A 14,609-nucleotide genomic window follows, 5' to 3' on the forward strand; every position below is an offset into this window, starting at 1 on the left:
GTGTATGTATGTATGTGACCAACAAACTAGCTCATGTTTCTCAGCACTGGCTGAACCGATTTGACCCGAACCTGTTGCATTCGACTTAGTTTAGGGTCCCATAGATCGAGTTTTATACAGATTGAAGTTTCGATAAGTAGTTCAAAAGTTATGTATAAAAATGTGTTTTCACATATATCCGGATCTCACTTAAATGTATGTAAACTATGTCCGGATCCACCATCCGACCCATCGTTGGATAGGTTATCAAAAGACCTTTCCAAAAAACCCAAAACATTGAAGATTTGGCAACCCTGTCTCGAGATGTGGCCATTTAAGTGATATTTATGTACTTTTTGGAAGCCGGATCTCACTTAAATGCATGTAAACTATGTCCGGATCCATCATCCGACCCATCGTTGGATAGGTTATCAAAATACCTTTCCAAAAAGTCCAAAACATTGAAGATCTGGCAACCCTGTCTCGAGATGTGACCATTTAAGTGATATTTATGTACTTTTTGGAAGCCGGATCTCACTTAAATGCATGTAAACTATGTCCGGATCCATCATCCGACCCATCGTTGGATAGGTTATCAAAAGACCTTTCCAACGAGTCCCAAACATTCAAGATCTGGCAACCCTGTCTCGAGATGTGGCCATTTAAGTGATATTTATGTACTTTTTGGAAGCCGGATCTCACTTAAATGCATGTAAACTATGTCCGGATCCATCATCCGACCCATCGTTGGATAGGCTATCAAAAGACCTTTCCAAAAAGTCCAAAACATTGAAGATCTGGCAACCCTGTCTCGAGATATGGCCATTTAAGTGATATTTATGTACTTTTTTGTAGCCGGATCTCACTTAAATGTATGTAAACTATGTCCGGATCCACCATCCGACCCATCGTTGGATAGGTTATCAAAAGACCTTTCCAACGAGTCCAAAACATTGAAGATCTGGCAACCCTGTCTTGAGATATGGCCTTTTAAGTGATATTTATGTACTTTTTGGAAGCCGGATCTCACTTAAATGTATGTAAACTATGTCCGGATCCACCATCCGACCCATCGTTGGATAGGTTATCAAAAGACCTTTCCAACGAGTCCAAAACATTGAAGATCTGGCAACCCTGTCTAGAGATATGGCCATTTAAGTGGTATTTATGTACTTTTTGGAAGCCGGATCTCACTTAAATGCATGTAAACTATGTCCGGATCCACCATCCGACCCATCGTTGGATAGGTTATCAAAATACCTTTCCAACGAGCAACCCTGTCTCGAGATATGGCCATTTAAGTGATATTTATGTACTTTTTTGTAGCCGGATCTCACTTAAATGTATGTAAACTATGTCCGGATCCATCATCCGACCCATCGTTGGTTAGGTTATCAAAAGACCTTTCCAACGAATCCATAACATTGAAGATCTGGCAACCCTGTCTCGAGATATGGCCATTTAAGTGGTATTTATGTACTTTTTTGTAGCCGGATCTCACTTAAATGTATGTTAACTATGTCCGGATCCACCATCCGACCCATCGTTGAATAGGTTATCAAAAGACCTTTCCAACGAGTCCAAAACATTGAAGATCTGGCAACCCTGTCTTGAGATATGGCCTTTTAAGTGATATTTATGTACTTTTTGGAAGCCGGATCTCACTTAAATGTATGTAAACTATGTCCGGATCCACCATCCGACCCATCGTTGGATAGGTTATCAAAAGACCTTTCCAACGAGTCCAAATCATTGAAGATCTGGCAACCCTGTCTCGAGATATGGCCATTTAAGTGGTATTTATGTACTTTTTGGAAGCCGGATCTCACTTAAATGCATGTAAACTATGTCCGGATCCACTATCCGACCCATCGTTGGATAGGTTATCAAAAGACCTTTCCAACGAGTCCAAAACATTGAAGATCTGGCAACCCTGTCTCGAGATATGGCCATTTAAGTGATATTTCTGTACTTTTTGGAAGCCGGATCTCACTTAAATGCATGTAAACTATGTCCGGATCCATCATCCGACCCATCGTTGGATAGGCTATCAAAAGACCTTTCCAAAAAGTCCAAAACATTGAAGATCTGGCAACCCTGTCTCGAGATATGGCCATTTAAGTGATATTTATGTACTTTTTTGTAGCCGGATCTCACTTAAATGTATGTAAACTATGTCCGGATAAACCATCCGACCCATCGTTGGATAGGTTATCAAAAGACCTTTCCAACGAGTCCAAAACATTGAAGATCTGGCAACCCTGTCTTGAGATATGGCCTTTTAAGTGATATTTATGTACTTTTTGGAAGCCGGATCTCACTTAAATGTATGTAAACTATGTCCGGATCCACCATCCGACCCATCGTTGGATAGGTTATCAAAAGACCTTTCCAACGAGTCCAAAACATTGAAGATCTGGCAACCCTGTCTCGAGATATGGCCATTTAAGTGGTATTTATGTACTTTTTGGAAGCCGGATCTCACTTAAATGCATGTAAACTATGTCCGGATCCACCATCCGACCCATCGTTGGATAGGTTATCAAAAGACCTTTCCAACGAGCAACCCTGTCTCGAGATATGGCCATTTAAGTGATATTTATGTACTTTTTTGTAGCCGGATCTCACTTAAATGTATGTAAACTATGTCCGGATCCATCATCCGACCCATCGTTGGTTAGGTTATCAAAAGACCTTTCCAACGAATCCATAACATTGAAGATCTGGCAACCCTGTCTCGAGATATGGCCATTTAAGTGGTATTTATGTACTTTTTTGTAGCCGGATCTCACTTAAATGTATGTAAACTATGTCCGGATCCACCATCCGACCCATCGTTGAATAGGTTATCAAAAGACCTTTCCAACGAGTCCAAAACATTGAAGATCTGGCAACCCTGTCTTGAGATATGGCCTTTTAAGTGATATTTATGTACTTTTTGGAAGCCGGATCTCACTTAAATGTATGTAAACTATGTCCGGATCCACCATCCGACCCATCGTTGGATAGGTTATCAAAAGACCTTTCCAACGAGTCCAAATCATTGAAGATCTGGCAACCCTGTCTCGAGATATGGCCATTTAAGTGGTATTTATGTACTTTTTGGAAGCCGGATCTCACTTAAATGCATGTAAACTATGTCCGGATCCACTATCCGACCCATCGTTGGATAGGTTATCAAAAGACCTTTCCAACGAGTCCAAAACATTGAAGATCTGGCAACCCTGTCTCGAGATATGGCCATTTAAGTGGTATTTATGTACCTTTTGGAAGCCGGATCTCACTTAAATGCATGTAAACTATGTCCGGATCCACTATCCGACCCATCGTTGGATAGGTTATCAAAAGACCTTTCCAAAAAGTCCAAAACATTGAAGATCTGGCAACCCTGTCTCGAGATATGGTCACTTAAGTGATATTTATGTACTTTTTGGAAGCCGGATCTCACTTAAATGCATGTAAACTATGTCCGGATCCACCATCCGACCCATCGTTGGATAGGTTATCAAAAGACCTTTCCAACGAGTCCAAAACATTGAAGATATGGCAACCCTGTCTCGAGATATGGCCATTTAAGTGGTATTTATGTACCTTTTGGAAGCCGGATCTCACTTAAATGCATGTAAACTATGTCCGGATGCACTATCCGACCCATCGTTGGATAGGTTATCAAAAGACTTTTCCAACAAGTCCAAAACATTGAAGATCTGGCAACCCTGTCTCGAGATATGGCAATTTAAGTGATATTTCTGTACTTTTTGGAAGCCGGATCTCACTTAAATGTATGTAAACTATGTCCGGATAAACCATCCGACCCATCGTTGGATAGGTTATCAAAAGACCTTTCCAACGAGTCCAAAACATTGAAGATCTGGCAACCCTGTCTTGAGATATGGCCTTTTAAGTGATATTTATGTACTTTTTGGAAGCCGGATCTCACTTAAATGTATGTAAACTATGTCCGGATCCACCATCCGACCCATCGTTGGATAGGTTATCAAAAGACCTTTCCAACGAGTCCAAAACATTGAAGATCTGGCAACCCTGTCTCGAGATATGGCCATTTAAGTGGTATTTATGTACCTTTTGGAAGCCGGATCTCACTTAAATGCATGTAAACTATGTCCGGATGCACTATCCGACCCATCGTTGGATAGGCTATCAAAAGACCTTTCCAAAAAGTCCAAAACATTGAAGATCTGGCAACCCTGTCTCGAGATATGGCCATTTAAGTGATATTTATGTACTTTTTTGTAGCCGGATCTCACTTAAATGTATGTAAACTATGTCCGGATAAACCATCCGACCCATCGTTGGATAGGTTATCAAAAGACCTTTCCAACGAGTCCAAAACATTGAAGATCTGGCAACCCTGTCTTGAGATATGGCCTTTTAAGTGATATTTATGTACTTTTTGGAAGCCGGATCTCACTTAAATGTATGTAAACTATGTCCGGATCCACCATCCGACCCATCGTTGGATAGGTTATCAAAAGACCTTTCCAACGAGTCCAAAACATTGAAGATCTGGCAACCCTGTCTCGAGATATGGCCATTTAAGTGGTATTTATGTACTTTTTGGAAGCCGGATCTCACTTAAATGCATGTAAACTATGTCCGGATCCACCATCCGACCCATCGTTGGATAGGTTATCAAAAGACCTTTCCAACGAGCAACCCTGTCTCGAGATATGGCCATTTAAGTGATATTTATGTACTTTTTGGAAGCCGGATCTCACTTAAATGTATGTAAACTATGTCCGGATCCATCATCCGACCCATCGTTGGTTAGGTTATCAAAAGACCTTTCCAACGAGTCCAAAACATTGAAGATCTGGCAACCCTGTCTTGAGATATGGCCTTTTAAGTGATATTTATGTACTTTTTGGAAGCCGGATCTCACTTAAATGTATGTAAACTATGTCCGGATCCACCATCCGACCCATCGTTGGATAGGTTATCAAAAGACCTTTCCAACGAGTCCAAAACATTGAAGATCTGGCAACCCTGTCTTGAGATATGGCCTTTTAAGTGATATTTATGTACTTTTTGGAAGCCGGATCTCACTTAAATGTATGTAAACTATGTCCGGATCCACCATCCGACCCATCGTTGGATAGGTTATCAAAAGACCTTTCCAACGAGTCCAAAACATTGAAGATATGGCAACCCTGTCTCGAGATATGGCCATTTAAGTGGTATTTATGTACCTTTTGGAAGCCGGATCTCACTTAAATGCATGTAAACTATGTCCGGATGCACTATCCGACCCATCGTTGGATAGGCTATCAAAAGACCTTTCCAAAAAGTCCAAAACATTGAAGATCTGGCAACCCTGTCTCGAGATATGGCCATTTAAGTGATATTTATGTACTTTTTTGTAGCCGGATCTCACTTAAATGTATGTAAACTATGTCCGGATAAACCATCCGACCCATCGTTGGATAGGTTATCAAAAGACCTTTCCAACGAGTCCAAAACATTGAAGATCTGGCAACCCTGTCTTGAGATATGGCCTTTTAAGTGATATTTATGTACTTTTTGGAAGCCGGATCTCACTTAAATGTATGTAAACTATGTCCGGATCCACCATCCGACCCATCGTTGGATAGGTTATCAAAAGACCTTTCCAACGAGTCCAAAACATTGAAGATCTGGCAACCCTGTCTCGAGATATGGCCATTTAAGTGGTATTTATGTACTTTTTGGAAGCCGGATCTCACTTAAATGCATGTAAACTATGTCCGGATCCACCATCCGACCCATCGTTGGATAGGTTATCAAAAGACCTTTCCAACGAGCAACCCTGTCTCGAGATATGGCCATTTAAGTGATATTTATGTACTTTTTGGAAGCCGGATCTCACTTAAATGTATGTAAACTATGTCCGGATCCATCATCCGACCCATCGTTGGTTAGGTTATCAAAAGACCTTTCCAACGAGTCCAAAACATTGAAGATATGGCAACCCTGTCTCGAGATATGGCCATTTAAGTGGTATTTATGTACCTTTTGGAAGCCGGATCTCACTTAAATGCATGTAAACTATGTCCGGATGCACTATCCGACCCATCGTTGGATAGGTTATCAAAAGACTTTTCCAACAAGTCCAAAACATTGAAGATCTGGCAACCCTGTCTCGAGATATGGCAATTTAAGTGATATTTCTGTACTTTTTGGAAGCCGGATCTCACTTAAATGCATGTAAACTATGTCCGGATCCACCATCCGACCCATCGTTGGATAGGTTATCAAAAGACCTTTCCAACGAGCAACCCTGTCTCGAGATATGGCCATTTAAGTGATATTTATGTACTTTTTTGTAGCCGGATCTCACTTAAATGTATGTAAACTATGTCCGGATCCACCATCCGACCCATCGTTGGATAGGTTATCAAAAGACCTTTCCAACGAGTCCAAAACATTGAAGATCTGGCAACCCTGTCTTGAGATATGGCCTTTTAAGTGATATTTATGTACTTTTTGGAAGCCGGATCTCACTTAAATGTATGTAAACTATGTCCGGATCCACCATCCGACCCATCGTTGGATAGGTTATCAAAAGACCTTTCCAACGAGTCCAAAACATTGAAGATCTGGCAACCCTGTCTCGAGATATGGCCATTTAAGTGGTATTTATGTACTTTTTGGAAGCCGGATCTCACTTAAATGCATGTAAACTATGTCCGGATCCACCATCCGACCCATCGTTGGATAGGTTATCAAAAGACCTTTCCAACGAGCAACCCTGTCTCGAGATATGGCCATTTAAGTGATATTTATGTACTTTTTTGTAGCCGGATCTCACTTAAATGTATGTAAACTATGTCCGGATCCATCATCCGACCCATCGTTGGTTAGGTTATCAAAAGACCTTTCCAACGAATCCATAACATTGAAGATCTGGCAACCCTGTCTCGAGATATGGCCATTTAAGTGGTATTTATGTACTTTTTTGTAGCCGGATCTCACTTAAATGTATGTAAACTATGTCCGGATCCACCATCCGACCCATCGTTGAATAGGTTATCAAAAGACCTTTCCAACGAGTCCAAAACATTGAAGATCTGGCAACCCTGTCTTGAGATATGGCCATTTAAGTGATATTTATGTACTTTTTTGTAGCCGGATCTCACTTAAATGTATGTAAACTATGTCCGGATCCACCATCCGACCCATCGTTGGATAGGTTATCAAAAGACCTTTCCAACGAGTCCAAAACATTGAAGATCTGGCAACCCTGTCTCGAGATATGGCCATTTAAGTGATATTTATGTACTTTTTGGAAGCCGGATCTCACTTAAATGTATGTAAACTATGTCCGGATCCATCATCCGACCCATCGTTGGTTAGGTTATCAAAAGACCTTTCCAACGAGTCCAAAACATTGAAGATATGGCAACCCTGTCTCGAGATATGGCCATTTAAGTGGTATTTATGTACCTTTTGGAAGCCGGATCTCACTTAAATGCATGTAAACTATGTCCGGATGCACTATCCGACCCATCGTTGGATAGGTTATCAAAAGACTTTTCCAACAAGTCCAAAACATTGAAGATCTGGCAACCCTGTCTCGAGATATGGCAATTTAAGTGATATTTCTGTACTTTTTGGAAGCCGGATCTCACTTAAATGCATGTAAACTATGTCCGGATCCACCATCCGACCCATCGTTGGATAGGTTATCAAAAGACCTTTCCAACGAGCAACCCTGTCTCGAGATATGGCCATTTAAGTGATATTTATGTACTTTTTTGTAGCCGGATCTCACTTAAATGTATGTAAACTATGTCCGGATCCACCATCCGACCCATCGTTGGATAGGTTATCAAAAGACCTTTCCAACGAGTCCAAAACATTGAAGATCTGGCAACCCTGTCTTGAGATATGGCCTTTTAAGTGATATTTATGTACTTTTTGGAAGCCGGATCTCACTTAAATGTATGTAAACTATGTCCGGATCCACCATCCGACCCATCGTTGGATAGGTTATCAAAAGACCTTTCCAACGAGTCCAAAACATTGAAGATCTGGCAACCCTGTCTCGAGATATGGCCATTTAAGTGGTATTTATGTACTTTTTGGAAGCCGGATCTCACTTAAATGCATGTAAACTATGTCCGGATCCACCATCCGACCCATCGTTGGATAGGTTATCAAAAGACCTTTCCAACGAGCAACCCTGTCTCGAGATATGGCCATTTAAGTGATATTTATGTACTTTTTTGTAGCCGGATCTCACTTAAATGTATGTAAACTATGTCCGGATCCATCATCCGACCCATCGTTGGTTAGGTTATCAAAAGACCTTTCCAACGAATCCATAACATTGAAGATCTGGCAACCCTGTCTCGAGATATGGCCATTTAAGTGGTATTTATGTACTTTTTTGTAGCCGGATCTCACTTAAATGTATGTAAACTATGTCCGGATCCACCATCCGACCCATCGTTGAATAGGTTATCAAAAGACCTTTCCAACGAGTCCAAAACATTGAAGATCTGGCAACCCTGTCTTGAGATATGGCCTTTTAAGTGATATTTATGTACTTTTTGGAAGCCGGATCTCACTTAAATGTATGTAAACTATGTCCGGATCCACCATCCGACCCATCGTTGGATAGGTTATCAAAAGACCTTTCCAACGAGTCCAAATCATTGAAGATCTGGCAACCCTGTCTCGAGATATGGCCATTTAAGTGGTATTTATGTACTTTTTGGAAGCCGGATCTCACTTAAATGCATGTAAACTATGTCCGGATCCACTATCCGACCCATCGTTGGATAGGTTATCAAAAGACCTTTCCAACGAGTCCAAAACATTGAAGATCTGGCAACCCTGTCTCGAGATATGGCCATTTAAGTGATATTTCTGTACTTTTTGGAAGCCGGATCTCACTTAAATGCATGTAAACTATGTCCGGATCCATCATCCGACCCATCGTTGGATAGGCTATCAAAAGACCTTTCCAAAAAATCCAAAACATTGAAGATCTGGCAACCCTGTCTCGAGATATGGCCATTTAAGTGATATTTATGTACTTTTTTGTAGCCGGATCTCACTTAAATGTATGTAAACTATGTCCGGATAAACCATCCGACCCATCGTTGGATAGGTTATCAAAAGACCTTTCCAACGAGTCCAAAACATTGAAGATCTGGCAACCCTGTCTTGACATACCATACCAAACAGCTTAGAACACCATACGCGGTGCCCGTGCTGTATCAAGAAGGTTGTTCCATGTTGCTCGGTTCTGGGCTGCAGCTCGCCAGTCTCCTAGGTTGCAGATCTTTCTTAGGTCCGCCTCGATCTGATTACCCCATCGTGCACGCTGCGCTCCTGCTCTTCGGCCAGTGCCGCCATCCGGTCGCGCGCGGTCAAAGAGCATCCTGACAGGATGGTCTTCAGCCATCCTCGCGACATGACCGGCCCACCTGAGCCTCCCGATTCTCGCCAGGGTGACGATGGTCGGTTCTCCCAGCAGCGCGTGCAGTTCGTGGTTCATGCGCCTTCGCCACTCGTTCTGAGCTGTACGTACTCCACCGTAGATCGTTCGCAGCACCTTCCGTTCGAAAACTCCAAGGGCTCGTTCGTCCTCTTGCCGCAGCGTCCAGGTCTCGTGGCCATAGAGGGCAACCGGTCTAATCAGTGTCTTGTACAGGGTCAGCTTCGTGGCGCGTTGCACTCGATCAGATGTCAAGGTTTTCCGTAATCCAAAGTAGGCGCGATTCGCGGAGTGGATACGAGTCCGGATCTCTAAGCTGGTGTCGTTGTCGGCCGTTACCAGCGATCCCAAGTACACGAATTCGCTCACCTCCTCCAGCACATCGCCATCCACAGCTAGAGGGGTGAGTCTTGGGGGGTCAACGTCCTTTGAGCCCCTCCCTTTCATGTACTTTGTTTTCGTCGTATTCATGGCCAATCCAATTCGTCCTGCTTGCGTCTTTAAGGCGGTGTAAACCCTTTTCACCGTCTCTAGGTCTCTCGCTATAATATCAATGTCGTCCGCATAAGCAAGAAGTTGGACTGTCCTGTTGCAAATCGTGCCTCTCGTGTCTATACCCGCTCTTCGCACAACTCCCTCAAGTCCGATGTTGAACAGCGCATTGGATAAGCCGTCACCTTGTCGTAACCCTTGATGCGATTGGAAGGGGTCCGCTAGCTCCCCTGCCACTCGCACGTGACACATCACACGATCCAAGGTAGCCTTGATCAGCCGAGTCAGTTTGTCCGGAAAACCGTTCTCGTGCATGATCTGCCATAGCTGTTCGCGGTCGACTGTATCGTACGCTGCCTTGAAATCGATGAAGATGTGATGTGTGGGCACGTTGTACTCACGGCATTTCTCGAGGATCTGCCGGAGCGAGAAAATTTGGTCCGTGGTGGCCCGAGCGCCAGTAAACCCCGCTTGATAGGGGCCCACGAACCTCCGTGCGTACGGTGTCAGCAGACGGCAGAGGATCTGGGAGAGAATTTTATAGGCCGCGTTGATAAGCGTGATGCCGCGGTAGTTGCCGCAGTCCAGCTTATCGCCCTTTTTGTAGATGGGGCACACGACACCATCCATCCATTCTGCTGGTAGTTTCTCCTCCCTCCAGATCATAGAAATCACCAAGTGGATCGCCCTCGCCAACTGCTCTCCTCCATATTTGAAGAGCTCACCGGGTAACCGATCTTTACCGGCGGCCCTGTTGTTCTTCAGCTGCCTGATCTCCTTCTTCACCGTCTCCAGATCAGGTGCCGGGAACTGTTCGTCGGCAGCGGGCGGTCCAAGTTGGGCTTCAAAGCCGTCTCCATGCGCTACATCGCCGTTGAGGTGCTCGTTGAAGAACTGCTGCCACCTGTTCAACACCTCGCCTTTGTCCATAAGAAGGTTTCCCTCGGCGTCCCGACAAGTGTTGGCTTGCGGCGCATAGCCTTTGCGGGACCGGTTAACTTTCTCGTAGAACTTACGCGTCTCGTTCTGCCGGAACAGCTGCTCCATTTCGGCGCGATCGCGATCTTCCAGCTGGCGCTTCTTGAGCTTGAAGACCGTTCTCTGCTGTTTCAGCGCTTGTTTGTATCTGGCCACGTTCTCATCAGTTGCAGCTCTCAGCTTCACCGCATAAGCTGCTTTCTTCTCGTCAAGTAGCCGCTGGCACTCCTCGTCGAACCAGCGCTGCTTTCCAACTCGGACCGTACTACCTAGCGCGGCTTCAGCGGCACTGCCGATGGCCGAGCATATTCTGCTCCATCCATCGTTGAGCGAGGCAGCGCCGAGTTCCTCCTCCGTTGGCAGGCTCGCTTCCAGCTGCTGCACGTAGTGCTGAGCCGCAGCCGTGTCCTGCAGCCGCTCGGTGTTGAACGGCGGTGGGAGCCGGCTCCGTCGTCGGTGATACGTCGTCGACAGTTTTGAGTGCATGCTTGCACCCACCAGGTAGTGGTCCGAGTGGATGTCCGCACCGCGGTACGTGCGGATGTTCCGTATGTCCGAGAAGAATCGGCCGTCGATGAGGACGTGGTCGATTTGTGTTTTTGTTCGTTGGTTAGGCGATGTCCAGGTGACTTTGTGGATGTCTTTCCGGGGGAAGAATGTGCTCCGTACCACCATACCGCGGGAGGCTGCGAAGTTGATGCACCGCTGGCCGTTGTCGTTCGTGACGGTGTGCAGGCTGTTCGGCCCGATCACCGGCTTGTACATCTCCTCCCTTCCTATGCGGGCGTTCATATCTCCGATGACGATCTTGACGTCCCTCTGCGGGCAGCTGTCGAACTTCTGCTCCAGCTTCGCGTAGAACGCTTCCTTCTCGGCATCGGATGATTCCTCGTGTGGGCAATGTACGTTGAAGATGTGATAGTTGAAGAAACGGCCTTTAATCCTCAATCTACACATCCGGTCGTCGATCGGCTCCCAATCTATCACACGACTCCGCATCTTGCCCAACACTATGAAGCCGGTTCCCAGCTTGTTTTCGGCTCCGCCGCTCTGGTACATGGTGAGCTCCAAAGCATCATCCTCCCACATCTTCGCTCCCTTCCAGCACATCTCCTGCAGCGCTACAACATCGAAGTTGCGGGGTTTGAGCTCGTTCAACAGAGCGTACTCATACCCATCGAAACGTAGCGATCTGCAGTTCCATGTTCCGAGTTTCCAATCGGTGTCCTTTTCGTGCCTAGGTCTATGCCGTTTGTTCCGGATCCTTATTCCTTCTTGATTGTTCGTAATGGTTTTGATTTCGGTATGCAGCCGGATTGGGGCTGCGATACCTAGTCTCGGGGTGGGGCTGCCACCTTGAAGCTACCGAGACCCAGCTCCGGTTTTCTCTCGACACCGTAACGGGGGCCTTTCTCTCGAGGCCTAACGGTATAGCTACACCCTCCGAAGAGGATGGAGCCCCCCTTCCCTGTCAGCATACTACCATAGTTCCCACCGGGGTTGGTTACCCGATCTCTCCAATGGTTACTAGTATCCCGGCTAGCGCCGCGGGGAGGCCAGGGTATCGGAGTTACTGGACAGGAGGCTAATGGACCACTTGGTGGGTCTATTTTATTCCTGCGGTACTCGAAGTACCTATGGTACGCCATGTCCAGTCGTTCGCCAACCCTGTCTTGAGATATGGCCTTTTAAGTGATATTTATGTACTTTTTGGAAGCCGGATCTCACTTAAATGTATGTAAACTATGTCCGGATCCACCATCCGACCCATCGTTGGATAGGTTATCAAAAGACCTTTCCAACGAGTCCAAAACATTGAAGATCTGGCAACCCTGTCTCGAGATATGGCCATTTAAGTGGTATTTATGTACTTTTTGGAAGCCGGATCTCACTTAAATGCATGTAAACTATGTCCGGATCCACCATCCGACCCATCGTTGGATAGGTTATCAAAAGACCTTTCCAACGAGCAACCCTGTCTCGAGATATGGCCATTTAAGTGATATTTATGTACTTTTTGGAAGCCGGATCTCACTTAAATGTATGTAAACTATGTCCGGATCCATCATCCGACCCATCGTTGGTTAGGTTATCAAAAGACCTTTCCAACGAGTCCAAAACATTGAAGATCTGGCAACCCTGTCTCGAGATATGGCCATTTAAGTGGTATTTATGTACCTTTTGGAAGCCGGATCTCACTTAAATGCATGTAAATTATGTCCGGATCCACTATCCGACCCATCGTTGGATAGGTTATCGAAAGACCTTTCCAACGAGCAACCCTGTCTCGAGATATGGCCATTTAAGTGATATTTATGTACTTTTTGGAAGCCGGATCTCACTTAAATGTATGTAAACTATGTTCGGATCCATCATCCGACCCATCGTTGGTTAGGTTATCAAAAGACCTTTCCAACGAGTCCAAAACATTGAAGATCTGGCAACCCTGTCTCGAGATATGGCCATTTAAGTGGTATTTATGTACCTTTTGGAAGCCGGATCTCACTTAAATGCATGTAAACTATGTCCGGATCCACTATCCGACCCATCGTTGGATAGGTTATCAAAAGACTTTTCCAACAAGTCCAAAACATTGAAGATCTGGCAACCCTGTCTCGAGATATGGCAATTTAAGTGATATTTCTGTACTTTTTGGAAGCCGGATCTCACTTAAATGCATGTAAACTATGTCCGGATCCATCATCCGACCCATCGTTGGATAGGCTATCAAAAGACCTTTCCAAAAAGTCCAAAACATTGAAGATCTGGCAACCCTGTCTCGAGATATGGCCATTTAAGTGATATTTATGTACTTTTTTGTAGCCGGATCTCACTTAAATGTATGTAAACTATGTCCGGATCCACCATCCGACCCATCGTTGGATAGGTTATCAAAAGACCTTTCCAACGAGTCCAAAACATTGAAGATCTGGCAACCCTGTCTTGAGATATGGCCTTTTAAGTGATATTTATGTACTTTTTGGAAGCCGGATCTCACTTAAATGTATGTAAACTATGTCCGGATCCACCATCCGACCCATCGTTGGATAGGTTATCAAAAGACCTTTCCAACGAATCCAAAACTTTGAAGATCTGGCAACCTGTCTCGAGATATGGCCATTTAAGTGGTATTTATGTACTTTTTGGAAGCCGGATCTCACTTAAATGCATGTAAACTATGTCCGGATCCACCATCCGACCCATCGTTGGATAGGTTATCAAAAGACCTTTCCAACGAGCAACCCTGTCTCGAGATATGGCCATTTAAGTGATATTTATGTACTTTTTGGAAGCCGGATCTCACTTAAATGTATGTAAACTATGTCCGGATCCACCATCCGACCCATCGTTGGATAGGTTATCAAAAGACCTTTCCAACGAGTCCAAAACATTGAAGATCTGGCAACCCTGTCTCGAGATATGGCCATTTAAGTGGTATTTATGTACTTTTTGGAAGCCGGATCTCACTTAAATGCATGTAAACTATGTCCGGATCCACTATCCGACCCATCGTTGGATAGGTTATCAAAAGACCTTTCCAAAAAGTCCAAAACATTGAAGATCTGGCAACCCTGTCTCGAGATATGGTCACTTAAGTGATATTTATGTACTTTTTTATTCCGGATCTAAAAAATAGATGAAATTTGTGTACAACCCCATCAAATCAGCCATTGTTGGTAATGAGTGAGGAAGGCTCCAACCACATAGGTGGATT

This window comes from Culex pipiens, chromosome 2, assembly GCF_016801865.2.
Source record: "Culex pipiens pallens isolate TS chromosome 2, TS_CPP_V2, whole genome shotgun sequence".
NCBI classification, from domain to species: Eukaryota; Metazoa; Arthropoda; class Insecta; order Diptera; family Culicidae; genus Culex; species Culex pipiens.